We start from the raw sequence: 14427 nt of genomic DNA on the forward strand, positions 1-14427 counted from the left end.
TGAGACTGAGTCCCGCAGAGAGGTTTCGGTGAAGTCCAGGCCACTCGTGGGGGTTGTAAAAGCCACCCAGCCTTGGATTGCCGTGAGGCCCCATCTCTGCAGGGACAACTCGTGGGGAGCGGTGTAGGTAGCTCAGATTTTGAGTTGCCCTGAGAAGTGAGACTGGGCAGTGCTGCCTAATTCAAAGAAAGAAACCTGGGCTGGGCCTTGAATTCCTCCAGCAAACAACGTGCAGCCGTTCAGCTGCCTGGCAGCGAGATAAAGGCGACCCAGAGGGTCCCCATTTGGCCTTAATGGGCCCAGACAATGCAAAGAGATAGGGCGGAAGATAAGGGGGAACGCTGCTAATTGCTAACGTGGAAGGAGGCTTTGTCCACAGTCCTGCCCATTGGATCAGGGAAATAAACTCCCTCGGGCTGGGACTGAGCAGGGGGAGCCGCTCATCCATCCATCCATATCCACCCCTGCCAGGAGCCCCTTCCCCGTGGCCGGGATGCGGGATGAAGGAGCGCACCGAGAGCCCTTACCTGGGCCGGTCAGTACCAGACCTGCCTTCGGTTTGTGGTCCCGGGTGATGCCCTGACACAGTGCGAGCTGTGACAGCGTGTGACCATTAATCGTGTGAGCTCCGTGGCACCGGTGCGGGTCCCGGCGCCGCGTTCCGTGGGCGCTGCGCTGGCGGGAGGGCGCGTTTTGAGTCCCGGGGGTGCGGGAGGCGTCGCCGTGCTTCCATCCCGCGTGTGTGTCCACTGAACCCGGGGTCTGCACTCGAGCATCCTCCCGTCACACGTGGGCTGGAAGCTTCCCTGCTCAGGTATTTTATCGAGGCGTTTATTTACTCTCCCCACCGCGTTTTAAGATTAAAATATTCCTTTATTCCCTAAAGTTGTGCTAAATATTGACCCGTCGGTTCAGCCAGTACGTGAACTGGTGGATCTCAGGCAGGTCTCGGGCGAGGACTGGGAAGCAAGCAGGGTTGGCTTGCAAGGCTTCCAACAAAAAAGCCAAGGGTGGAGACCGATGCTGGTGCCTGCGGGGGCTCTGGAAGAGCCGGCTGGGGAGCATCCCATGAGCATCCCCAGCGGGGAAGGGGGCTCCACGCAAACTTCTCCTTGACTTTTTCACCATCCCCGTGAATTGGCTTTACAAGAGCGGGTGGGCAAAATGGGAGAAGGGAAGACACCGTAATTTCCACGGCCAAGCGGCCCGAAGGCTTTTGTTTCTAACAAACGGCCAAATTCCTTTAAGCCTGGTAATTAATCTGATGGATCTTTCCAATTCCATCAGCCCCTCCTGTGTCGGTATCCTTTAATCTGCGCGGCCCCAGCTTTCATTAAGAAGGGACCCGGTGACGAGGAGGAAAAGCTGCTCCAAGTGCTGCTGCGCTGATCTCTGCTGCTCGGGCATCTCCTTGTAATTGCTTTTCCTCCCTGCCTCTCTACGAGCTGTTTAGCGCAGCATCTCCGGTGGTGTCAGAGCTCCGGGACACCTTAATCAGGGGCTTTACGACTTAATATAAATATTGTATCAGGAGAGAAGGGGTTGTTGATGGGCAGGATTTGTGAGGAGCATCTGCCTTTCTCCCGGCTTTTGTTGCTGGATTGAATTAGGCTTTGAGGAGAAGGGTGAGACATTTTTTACCGTCTAGAAGGCGTGTTCAGGTAGGATTTCTGTAAGGCTTGGCCTTTGTTTTCCCTGTTATGGGTTGGCAGCTTGCTGGAGGCAGGCATGAGCTGAGAAGGATCTCACCTCTCCCCCCGGGATGGATGGGCCTGATGTGCAGGGTGCTGGCTGGCTCTGCCTGATAAGCTTGAACGCTTTCTGTGGTGCCTTGCCCCCTTTTTGGGGTGGGATGTTGACAGTGCTGTTGGGGGGAGCGGGGCTGGGGCCGGGGTAGCTGCCCCGAGCATCTCAGGGGTGAGGAGCTGGTGGCTTCGTGCTGCCCTTCTCACCACTGCTGCTTGAGGCTGTCCCTGCACAAGGAGCTGATTGGAGTAAATTAAGCTCCTGAGTAAATTAAATTAAGGCCACCTTAATTCTGAAAAAGGCTGTCTACACAGGGGCTTAATGAGGTTTAACTAATCCACTTTAGAAATTAATTCAGATTGAGTTATCCGAGCATCCCCAGGTAGGCAGGCTTGAAGGAGCAAAGGCTGTTCAGTAATGGGCTGGGTGATAGGTGCAAACCAGGGGCTGCCTGCTGGCACAGGGTGGTAGAGACAGGCTCAAGGACTGCAGGGTTTCTTGGGAAGGCTTCTCACTGACCAACTGCATCTATGGGAGAGAAAAGGAGAGGAAACATTTAGGAAAGGGAGGAAAGGGAGTCTCTGGGTCGGGTCACCAGGAGGTGATGCTCACGCTGGGGACAGCCCCGTGCTCCCAGGGCAAAGGCACCTTTTTACTCTTTCTTTCTATCCTTTTATTTAATTTTTTGGGGGGTATTTTTTAATGCTGGACAGGAAATGTCTTGATGCAATATTTAACACAGAGGCCTGGGGGACCTGGCATGATTGAAGACAGGATCTTCATTTTGACAGCTTAATGCATTTTACATTACGATGCCGCCGCATCCTTCTATTTATGCAGCTACATCTCCTTTCCCCAGCCCTTGCAGGACATACAAATACTGCCCCTTTGCCCTCCTGACCCACTCTCCTTCTTCTTTATGAGATTTCGGTCGTCTCCAAATCGTGTAGGGTTTCCCTGGATGTAATCCGATGATTAAGAGGAAAAGAAACCAGGCAAAGCCCAAATTTCACTGGTAGCCACTCCTCTGACATCTGGTTACTGGATTACTGGGAAAAGGGTTGAAGCAGATTATACCTAAGCCCATACCTTTGTTACAGGCAGTGGGGCATTCACTGGGCACCTGACTGGCTTGGTATTCTGCTCAAATTATTTTGAAATACTAGTAATAATGATAATAATAATAATAATGATGATCATGATGAAGAAGAAAATGATGTTAAAAAACTGAATTTGGGGCTGTAATGACCACAGTACTTGCTTGTCTGCTAGAGAAGAAAAGAAAATTAATAACTTTCTAGGTCTATAATGAGGACTCACTGAATTTAGACTTATTTGGCTCATTATTAGGGCATGTTGCACAGGACTGGAGGCAGAGAGAGGAGACAGGGGCCCCTTGTGGCCTTGATGGGGCTGTGGGAGAGGCACTAGGGAGCTGCTGGTGTATATCCCTCCATCCCACACCAACCTGTGTGTCAGCCTTTGTGCAAGGGCCATTCATATCTGCACACAGACTCCTTGCACGAGCCCCAGATAATCCGTGCTGGGGTTATAGGGCCTCAGCAAGCACCCTGAAGTTGTGTTTTAAGCCACCCCTAGTCTCAGCTGTATTCTGAGTGATTTAAAGCCATATTTTTTACTTCCTAGGGAAATATTTTGGTGTAGCTCCTGAGTGAAACAGGCCCCTGGAAGTGGTGGCTGGGCTGGGAGAGGCTCCTGCCGCATTCAGCTGAGTGTTTACTGCCAAGAATCGCTCCTTTGCCATTTATTTTCCAAGGTATTTGAAGGTTTATCTGGCTTGGGGATTTCGGGGCTGCATTGCTGGAGGCAGGGAAGCCACACGCATCTGTATGCCTGTGATGTGCCTGCAATCAATAGGGCTGCGAGCAGGATCTGAGCCCCCACCTACCATACAAATGCACCAAGTGATAAGCAGCTGCCGGTGGGGAAGGACCCAGTGCAGGGGAAGAATGTCCCTGGCAGAGAGATACACAACCCTCAATGAATAAATCCAATATATTCTATATAAATCTCTTGTTATAACCTGTTTTATTGAACCAACCAGCGTGTTCCTCCTCTTGAGAGACTGTGGAGAGCCTTATTTATTAGCACTGCAACACGAGTGCTTCCCTGAGCCTTTGTCTGCTTTATCTTGCTTGTCACTGTGCTGCTGTGCACAGGGGCTTGGGCTTTTGTTTTGGGGGGGTTGTCATTTAGGGGTGAGACCTTTGTTCCTGGCTGAAAATCAGACGGCATCGGTTGTGCATGTGTTTGCCCAGGAGAGGAGGGTCTTTGAGGAATTGCTGTTGGCAGAGGAAGACAGGGGTGATGCTGGCTGTAGGGATGTCCTTGCTGGCTGCCCTGGGATTGTGGTGGTGTGTGTGGGGTGAAGGCATCCCTCCAGGTTCAGGGAAATCTGTGCTGAAGCTTCAATCAGTGCTGGGAAATGTGTTGGGAGGGACTGTATCCAGTGCCAGTAGCACCAGGACACAGGCATCACCTACAGTGCTCAGCATAGACTCCCCATCTGAGAGGCATCCTGGTTCTATGAGGTGGCTCAGTGTACAGGAACACAGCTCTTTGCCCTCCCCAGCTGTACAAAGGGAGTTCTTCCAGCACAACCTTCACAGGAGGGGGATGTGTGCCCTGTGAGCCCACCAAGCACGCCAGCACCCGGCGAGCAGCGATGCTCTGCCTTATGGCAAGGTGAATCTTCTCAGCAGGGTTTAAAGCACACATGTTATCCAGCAATTACCCCTCTAGCCACCAGACAGATCTGCTTGCCAGCATCCAGAGGTTCTCCTCCCTCCAGGGTCCAGCTGCTGCCATCACCACCAGCACGCAGAAGGTGACTGTCCCCTGTTAAACAGACCGGCACTGCCAGCCTCGGAGTTGGGAAAGCATCAAACTTTGGATTACTGAGTGAAATGGGAAGCAGAGATGCCCCCAAAATCCAGGCTCCCCCAGCCAGCTCTGTGCCTGATGACCCAAACCTCACTTGAATCAATCAGGAGTCAAACCAGGCCCTGGAGCCAGCTGCGATGCTGAAGGCGCCAGGCGTTCCCATCCCGCAGCATTGTTCATCTCCTTCCTCTGGTTGTCCTTCAGGAAGCACAGCCAGGGGATGTCAAGGACTGAGAACAACACAACAGCATCCCCTGTGCTGCTGAACAGCCAGCGCCAGTGGGGTAGGGCTGCAGCCTGATGATGCAAACCTGTCTCCTGGCTCTGAGACAGGCCCACAACAAGGCAGAGAGGAGTATTACAGCCTCCTGGCTCTAAGTGTTTTTCCAGAGGAGCCGTGTTGGATGTGGTTCCCGAGAGCACAGCCAGGGAATATGGCTGGTGATAGACACTTGGTTCAGATTTATATGAAGTTTCCAGCAAACTGGGGGAATAGAAGCCTGTCTGACCTAATATTATGTTGATTCCAAGGTAATTACATTTGTTATTTGCAGGATCTGTAGTAAATCGAGTTGTGGCAGTGATGTGGATGCTTCACAGAAGCAATTTCAGAGATCATTAAATATATCTTACATCGCTTACACATCACATTAACCCCTCCAGTGCCTCAAGATGCATCACATCCCTTCACCAACCAGGCAGCTTTTATGGGGCTAGATGCCAAAGGCAATCTGATAGAGATAAATTCCTGGAATGTATGCCATTAACACTGAGGCCTGGTCATAGAATCATAGAATCCAGGACTGGTCTGGGTTGGGAGGGACCCCAAGGATCACAGAGCTCCAACCCCCTGCCACAGGCAGGGACACCAACCTCCAGGCATGGAGCTACACAAGGTTGCCCAGGGCCCCAGCCAACCTGGCCTTGAACACCCCCAGGGATGGGGCACCCATCCCCTCTCTGGGCAGCCCCTTCCAGCCCCTCACCACTCTCTCTGCAAAGAACTTCCCCCCAGTCTCTCATCTCCCCCTTCCCTCCTCCAGCTTCACTCCATCCCCTTGTCCTGCCAGTCTCTGCCCTTTAACAAGCTGATTCCCCTCCTGTTCCTCTGCTCCCTTCAGGGACTGAAAGGCTGCAGTGAGGTCCCCCCACAGCCTTCTCTTCTCCAGGCTGACCCAGCCCAGCTCCCTCAGCCTCTCTCCATGGGGAGCTGCTCCAGCCCTCTGAGCATCCCCGTGGCTCCTCTGACCCCTCTCCACCAGCCCCACATCTTCCTTGTGTTGGGCCGCAGCTCTGGACACAGGACTCCAGCTGGGGAGGGCAGAGCAGAGAGGGACAATCCCCTCCCTGTCCCTGCTGCCACCCCTCTGCTGATGGATGCTCTTTCCCTTGTTCACAAGGACTGAAAGTTGTGCAAGGCTCATGCAGACTCTGGACCACCAACTCCAGCAGCCTGTCCCCTGCCACCAAAGGACCAGCACCCACATAAGCATCGCTGTCCACCCCAGGGGACTCCTCCTTTGTCCCCAGCCAGCTGCCACCACCCTGGGCCAGAGCTGCCTTTATCAGGGTGTGACTGGTCAGCATTTATCAGTAAATCCTCACAGTCCCCAGGAGTTAGAGGTACCGGTTTGAGGTGTCTTGTCCTGCAGACAGAAAGGTGAAAGTTGGAAGTGAAATACCCATGACCCTGGAGATGTGATGCCTGTGTGGGGTTGGGGAGGGGGAGGGAGAGGGAAGGGCTGGTGGAGAGCAAGGAGAGGATGAGGTGGAAGTTAATTGCTGGAAAAGCAGGAGCATTGGCCCTTCCTGCATTTATTTCATCCAGATGACCACTGGTGTGGACAACTGGACAGAGGGGCAGGCTCAGCCTGGCAGGGGGAAGGATGTGCCTGTGCTCACCAGCCTGGCAAGCTGCAAAGAGCTTTTGGGGGGAGGGGGGTGTGCAAAAGTCTAGATGTGCTCTTCAGAAGATGCTGAGTGGGTCCTTTTGCACTTTGAGAGCTGTGTTTGGCAGTTCATTTCCAACACAGTGCTGTGTTTGTCCCACAGCAACATCTGTGTTCCCTTTTTGGGGGCAACAGATGCCAGCAGTGAGAAAGATGGTCAGCAAACTTCCCCATGTTGCAGGAAACACCAGTTCATGTTTCCCCCCTCCTCCCTCTCAAGATACCCTTGGTGTTTTTAAGATACTCTAAAGTACAGACAAGTGTGGGAAACTTGTTAAATCAGGGAGGGGGCTGATGGGAACGAGGTGAGCAGGGGGTAGATAAAGTCATGTTGTTGTTCACACCTCCCCCTTTTGGAGCATGACCAGGTGGGGAGGTGATAAGAGGGAAAGAGCCACCCCTGGGCTTCCCATCCTCACCCCTTGCTGCTGCTCCTCTTCCATCAGCAAAGGGCTCAGCCCTTTTGCTCATCATTGAGCCCAGGAGCTGGTTTTGGCAGCAGCAGGAGGAGTAACTTCAATAATATGAATAAATAAGCCAAAGTCATGGGGGTTTGGGAGGGAGGGATTGAAGCTGTGAACCCACAGACAACACAAAACCCCCCTGGGGCTTTGGGAAAAGTTCTTGCCGAGCGCTGAAGCGAAGGTTTGTCCAACAGTTCGGGCTCAGCATCAAAAACACGCCGGATATTTCTTCACTGCTCTGGAATATCCTCACAGTCCTTACTCCAAGTCTTGCTTCAGGCACAAGTGTGAAGCATCGGGGCCTGAAACGCTGTCAGGCAGGGAACAAGCTGTGCTGGAAGGACCTGGAGGAGCAGCTCTGCTAAGATCCTTTTTGTTTAGTCTGATCTAATTCAGCTGGTGTAAAGCAACGTTTGATCTTATGATGTGATTTGGGCTGGTCCTCGAGATGTGCTCATCCTGCCTGGGCTTTGTTTGCCTCGGGAATGGGTTTTATTGTTGGGGGACAGCTTTGTCCCCATTGTCATCAATCCTTACAGCAGAAAGGAGACGAGGAGGTTGTGTCTCAGGTCTAGCAAACGTACCTGCTGGCTGCTCACAGGCTCCCCATGAGGAGACCGGTGTCTCACAGACCTCTGGGGATGGAGATGGCTCTGCCCGTGGCCAGGTGGATGGTGTCACACACCTTGCACCCTGCACATGGTGTGGCTAAAACCAGACTGGCCATGGAAAGGTCAACAGATCCACATCCTGGTAGTGCCAGTGAGCATCTCTCCAGTGGTTTTGGTCACAGGCTTGGAGCATCCCTGAGGAGAGGTCGCTCCTCCTCACCATCTCTTTTCTCCCTTCACTTACCTGCTGGTCTCCCAAATCCAGCACTCTGGGTTTCCCCATGATGTGGGCAAATGGACTCAGTTACCCACTGGTGTAGCAGCCACAGCTGCTCGCTCTCTAGCTCTGCCTTTGAGGCATTTCCCACCTAAGCCCCCAAGCAAACCACATCGGGCCAAGATCTCATGAGCCACACACCCATCCCAGCATTTCTTTTTCAATCCTTTCACACATCAGCGTGCTTGCCAGGGGGTTCTTGGTGTAAAACCGAAGTAACTTCCCATTGCTCTGAAGCATTTCTTTTCCAACAGGCTTTACCTGGCCTTGCTGCCAATTCAGCATGGGTTTACACTCACACTTTCTTCACCTAACAACCTCACTGCACCTTTATTTTGGGGGAAAACCCCTCTAACCTCTGCACATGTTGTGTGATACACACCAGACTTTTTATAATTGGCCAAAGTGGCTGATGGTTCCAAGGGTGGGTGAGTTCTGGGTGCTTTTATTCGTCCAGGTAGGGTTCAGAACTACCCATGGCTGGTGTATAGACTGGCTGGTAGCGTTTGGCCCATGAGTGATGTGTAGTACCCGTGCTGCCCACACTGCACAGCTGTGGTGTTCGTGTCTCTGTGTGAAATGAATGTGTGGGGTTGTTATTTGCTGGAAATATGGAGGGAATCACAGAATCCCAGACTGGTCTGGGTTGGGAGGGACCCCAAGGGTCACAGAGCTCCAACCCCCTGCCACAGGCAGGGACACCAACCTCCAGGCCTGGAGCTACACAAGGTTGCCCAGGGCCCCAGCCAACCTGGCCTTGAACACCCCCAGGGATGGGGCTTCCAGCCCCTCACCACTCTCTCTGTAAGAACTTCCCCCCAATCTCTAACCCTTCCCTCCTTCAGCTTTAAAGAAAAGAGGTACTTGTGCTGTGAAACCCCCTCCCTGGCAGCCCTGGCAGGTGGAGTTTTACAGCCCCAAAGTAAACACAGCCCCTGCCTGCTGCCAGCCAGAAGGAAAACATCCTTAGGACAATGGGGACATGCCTCCCTCCTGCTCTCAGAGCTTTTAATGGCTTTAAGGAGGCTCTTTGATGTGGTCTGGGAGCTGTGAGGCTGTGCTGTGGCAGCGGCCTTTTCCCTATGCCAGGCTGGGTGGGGGATGCCCAGCTCCCTGCATCCTGTACCAGCAACTGCCATCCGTCCTAGTGATGTGAATGGATGGAAACACCCAGAAACATCTTCCTTCCCCTGTGCAGGACCTCAGCCTGCCCCAGGAAGGGGAACCTCCACCCCAGAGACCTTAAATATCATGGAAAATGCAAAGAAAAGGAAACGAGGGGGGATATGCAATGCACTATATATACCTTGTTTGGCAAAACCTCAGGCCTCAGACCTCCAGCTATGAGGCATTTACCAGCCTTTGGGCTGTAAAGATACTCCCCAAACCTGCCAACTTTCACCCAGCTGCAGCTTTGGGTGCCAGGGTTGGGCATCAGGGTGCAGCTGGGTGTTGAAAAAGCAGAATAAAACATGGCAAGGTTCCCCTTTCCCCTCCCTGAACCACATCTGGTTTCTGTTTCCACAGCTGACACATCCTCTGAGATACCTCCCTCTCTGATGGATTAGTCACACTGCAAGATTTAAAGGGGGAAAAAAATAAACCCACCCTAACCCCCTCGTGCACGTAATTACCCTGTGTCTGAGACCAGCAGGTTTTGAACAGAAAGGAGCTGGGTGGTTGGAGCACAAGCCAGATTTTAGCCATGCTCCATCTGATAAAGGCCAGCTATTAAATACTCGCTGGGAGATGAGGACCTGAAGGGAAATACTACGTTTGAGAGGAAGCAGGTACTTAGTAAAGCTGTTAAATCCTTATTTCTGAGGCTGCTTTCCAAGGGAAGGAGAGCTGGAGGCCGCCTTTGCAGGGCTGCTGCTGTGTCTGCGCACAGGGGGGGAGATCTGCGTGTCTAGTATGTGCCAAAACTTCCTTTGGAGGTGCTAAACTTTGGTGCTTTCCTCTTCCTTCTCCCTCCCAAACCCACCTTTCAGCCCTCTTGCAAAGCGCTGGACCAGAAGGAACAGAGATAGGATTGTCTGTGGATCATTTATTGGCTGGTTTTGCGCTGAGGTACTGAAACACGGGGCATGGAGGGTGGGTGCAGGTGGGATGGGTCCCTTGGAGGACTGCAGGGCCACCCTGTGTCCCTGGGTGGGTCCAGGGTCCCATCACATGAGATGGGGGTGAAGAGTGGGACAGACACCTACCCCTGGGATTTTGGTGGTTTGAAGAGCTGGTGACTTTGTTGGTGCAAAGGAATTAATGGGGATTAGGATCATAGAATCACAGGCTGGTCTGGGTTGGGAGGGACCCCAAGGGTCACAGAGCTCCAACCCCCTGCCACAGGCAGGGACACCAACCTCCAGGCCTGGAGCTACACAAGGTTGCCCAGGGCCCCAGCCAACCTGGCCTTGAACACCCCCAGGGATGGGGCACCCACCCCCTCTCTGGGCAGCCCCTTCCAGCCCCTCACCACTCTCTCTGCAAAGAACTTCCCCCTAATATCTCATCTAAATTAAATTAGATTCATTAAATCAGTGCTCACGAGCACTAATGATGCCAGCAGCTTTCAAGCAAAGCTACCTGAGCTTGTGCACATGGACCACCAACCCATGACCAGGCAAGATGCATTGAGCTGAACCCACCCTACCTTCATCGTGGGGACTTTGCTGGACCTTGAAGGGATGCTGGGGGTCTCCTTCCACACTGCTCTCCATCTCTTCCTTTGCTTTTCCTTCTTTTTCTTTATTAGCTTCCCTTAGGAGGAATATATTCCCAATAATGCCCTCGGAAGGAGCACTTGGTGATGGAGTGGTCTGGGTGTAATTTGCCTGCTGCTGAGGTGTAGAGTTTCAATTTTATCTGAATTTGTGCCTATGATTTATGAGTTAATGTTTCCTATTGTAAATTATATTTAAAGAGAAAAATGAGGCTTGGGGTTGATTTTGTATTTTTAGAAAACCTAATGTTTAGGCTTTATACACCATCAGGAGAAATAAAGCATCACTGTGTTTTCAGCCCGTGTTTTCAGCAGGTAAAATGCAATTATACAGACCAGAGAGCTCTATTTGATATATGAACAGAGCAAAATGAAAAGGCATTCAAAGCCTGAGCCAGAGACTCGTTAAATCATAGAATCATAGAATCCCAGACTGGTCTGGGTCAGCAGGGACCCCCAAGGATCACAGAGCTCCAACCCCCTGCCACAGGCAGGGACACCAACCTCCAGGCCTGGAGCTACACAAGGTTGCCCAGGGCCCCAGCCAACCTGGCCTTGAACACCCCCAGGGACGGGGCACCCACCCCCTCTCTGGGCAGCCCCTTCCAGCCCCTCACCACTCTCTCTGCAAAGAACTTCCCCCTAATATCTCCTCTCCCCCTTCCCTCCTCCAGCTTCACTCCAGCCCCCTTGTCCTGCCAGTCTCTGCCCTTTAACAAGCTGATTCCCCTCCTGTTCCTCTGCTCCCTTCAGGGACGGGGAGGCTGCAGTGAGGTCCCCCCACAGCCTTCTCTTCTCCAGGCTGACCCAGCCCAGCTCCCTCAGCCTCTCTCCATGGGGAGCTGCTCCAGCCCTCTGAGCATCCCCATGGCTCCTCTGACCCCTCTCCACCAGCCCCACATCTTCCTTGTGTTGGGCCCCAGCTCTGGCCACAGGACTCCAGCTGGGGAGGGCAGAGCAGAGAGGGACAATCCCCTCCCTGTCCCTGCTGCCACCCCTCTGCTGATGGAGCCCAGGATCCCATCGCCCTTCCCAGCTGCAGGAGCCGCTGCTGCTCAGGGGGAGTTTCTCATCCACCTTGACCCCCAGGCCCTTCTCAGCTGGGCTAAATCTTTTGGAATCTTTTTTTTCCTTGAGGTTACAGATCCAGCCTCTCCCCCACCTATAAAGCTGGGATGGGGACACAGGATGTTTCTATCCTGATGGAGCGTTCCCATAGCTCAGGCTTGAGTTTCACCCCCTGAAAATGCAGACACTGGACGTTCCAGGCTGTCACTCGGCGCATCCCATGGCTTCCCTTCTGTGGGCAGCAGTCACGGGCCCGTGATGCACTTTTCCCATCACATTACTTTGTGTGGGAGCGGTTCTGACATTCTGCTGCCGACTGTAGGAATTCAAGCCCAGTCCAACACCTTCCTGGGGTGTCTCCTCTCCTGTCTCACCCCGCACCAACCTCGCCGGCACTGCAGCCGCCGCCTCGCATCATGTCAACCGCTGAGGGGAACGTGATGCTTGTGAGAGTCCCTGGGGAGGCTGGGTCTGCAGAGCCATGTCCTGGGAGGACCCAGAGCTCTTCCTCCTGGGACCAGGCAGCTCCTCAGAGGGGCTGTGTCCCTGAGGGTGCTTGAAGCACATTGCAGCTGGTGACTCACTGGTCCAGCCACAAGAGGTTTCCTGGTCAGAAGTTCCTTTAGAGGTGCTAAACTTCGGTGCTTTCCTCTTCCTTCCCCTCAAACCAACCTTTTGAAAGCCCTCTCATGAAGTGCTGAACAAGAAGGAAGATATATAATTGCATCTGTATAATTTATTGAGTGGTTTTGCACCAAGGTACCGAGAAACACAGGGCACGGTGGATGGGCACCACGTTCTCCCATTTCCAATGTTCAAGAACATTCCCAAACACATCAGCTCATGCCCTAAACTCCTTGTGCTTCATTTGCATTCTCAAGGTGACCAGTCAACACCCTCAAGGGGATGACTGCCAGATCCAGCAGCCTCTCCTCTTCATTTTGTGTTCGCCCACGGGTGCATCCAGCCTTACACAGCCCTTGAGTGCCCAGGGAGGGGTCCCCACCATCCCCCAGGGTGGCTCCAGCTGTGTCTTCTGCTGAATAACACCACTGGGCTGTTGAAAAGTACTCTGCAGAAAGCAAATTCATAATGGGGAGGTAGATTAGGAGTGTGGGACACAGAGGTCTTGGTTGAGCATCTCGCACCAGAAAGCAGAGCCCCAGCACAGGGATGCTGGGAGACGGCTGACCTGGGGGGTGATGCCCCTGTGAGCATCTCATGCTCCACATCTCAGGCTTCTACGTGTTTTGTGTCTTGCTTTTCTGTGCCTCAGGGTCACTTGGCTCAGCTTTTGTGAAACCATTGGGCAAAAGAGAAAGAAAATAAATTAAAACCCCCCAACTTTCTGGTGTTGATCTGGAGTGGCTCAGCTCACCCCAGTGTTGCTTTAATCTTCTAAAGCCTTTTCCTATGTATGTGTGGAAAATCAAATGTAGCTACAGCCTCCAGCCTTTAAAACATCCTGGGATGAGCTTTTTTTTCTCCATTCCTTATACAGAGAAATGTGTTTCCTCACTGAAACCATTCAGTGGATCCACCTGGAACCAGGGGCCAGGGGTGGAGCCAAGTGTTTGCCAGGGAATTCCCAGTGAAACCAGTTTGAATATTGCTGCTGAAATCACAGAATTACAGACTCACAGAGGTTGGAAGGGACCCCCAGAGCCCATGGGGTCCAACCCCCTGCCCAAGCAGGGTCCCTAGGACAGGGCACACAGGGCGGTGTCCAGACGGGGCTGGAATCTCTCCAGAGAAGGACACTCCACACCCCCTGGGCAGCCTGTCCCAGGGCTCCCTCACCCTCACTGGGAAGAAGTTCTTCCCCACATTGGGGGGGAACTCCCTGGGCTCCAACTTGAGCCCATCGCCCCTTGTCCTGTCCCCACAGACACTGAGCAGAGGCTGCCCATGGCCCCCTGTGTCCCACCCATCAGCTCTTGATCCCCATTGATCAGATCCCCTCTCAGGCTGCTTCTCTCCAGGCTGAACAGCCCCAGCTCCCTCAGCCTTTCCTCACAGGGGAGATGCTCCAGGCCCTTCATCAGGTCCTGAGCCCCAGGTCTTTCAGCCTATCTTGGGGGGGTTTATCCACCTTTGGCTTTGCATCCCTGTGGCTGTGTGTTCCTCACTGGACACAGTCTCCACGCAGGAGGCATCCTTACAGGATTGTCTTATCCCTGGCCAAGCTTCTTGAAGGGATTATCAGTGAGCAGATACAAACTTCAAGTGATCCTACCCCTGTACTGAATAAAGGTACTCACAGAGCCTTAACTTTAAATATTCCCTATTTGTTTCTGTCACATAATTTCAGGATCACTGTAAGCCTGGAGAAGCCCATGACCTCATTCAGTCAGAGCAGAGCGGAGCCGCGCAGGAACCGGCCCCGCCGCGGCCTCAGCACAAAAATCCCACAAGCAGGAGAGAGTCTGGGCAAAATTCCTTGGTTTAAATAATATTTGCTCACGAGGCTTGTGGGTAAGTTTGTGTAGGTGGCACAATGGAGAGGAACACCCAGGGCATGGGGGGAGAAACCTCCATCCTCACTGCGCTGAGCTGTTCTGCAGACTGGAGAGTAAAGTGAATTTATAGATGGAGAAAAGGTGTCCTGCAGCTGTCCCGTGGTGTGTGGACAGTGCACCCTCAGACTCTGGCTGCCTCTGAGTTTGCACTTCTTGCAACAAAGAATCAC

This window comes from Gallinula chloropus, assembly GCF_964237585.1.
Source record: "Gallinula chloropus genome assembly, chromosome: 5".
NCBI lineage: Eukaryota > Metazoa > Chordata > Aves > Gruiformes > Rallidae > Gallinula > Gallinula chloropus.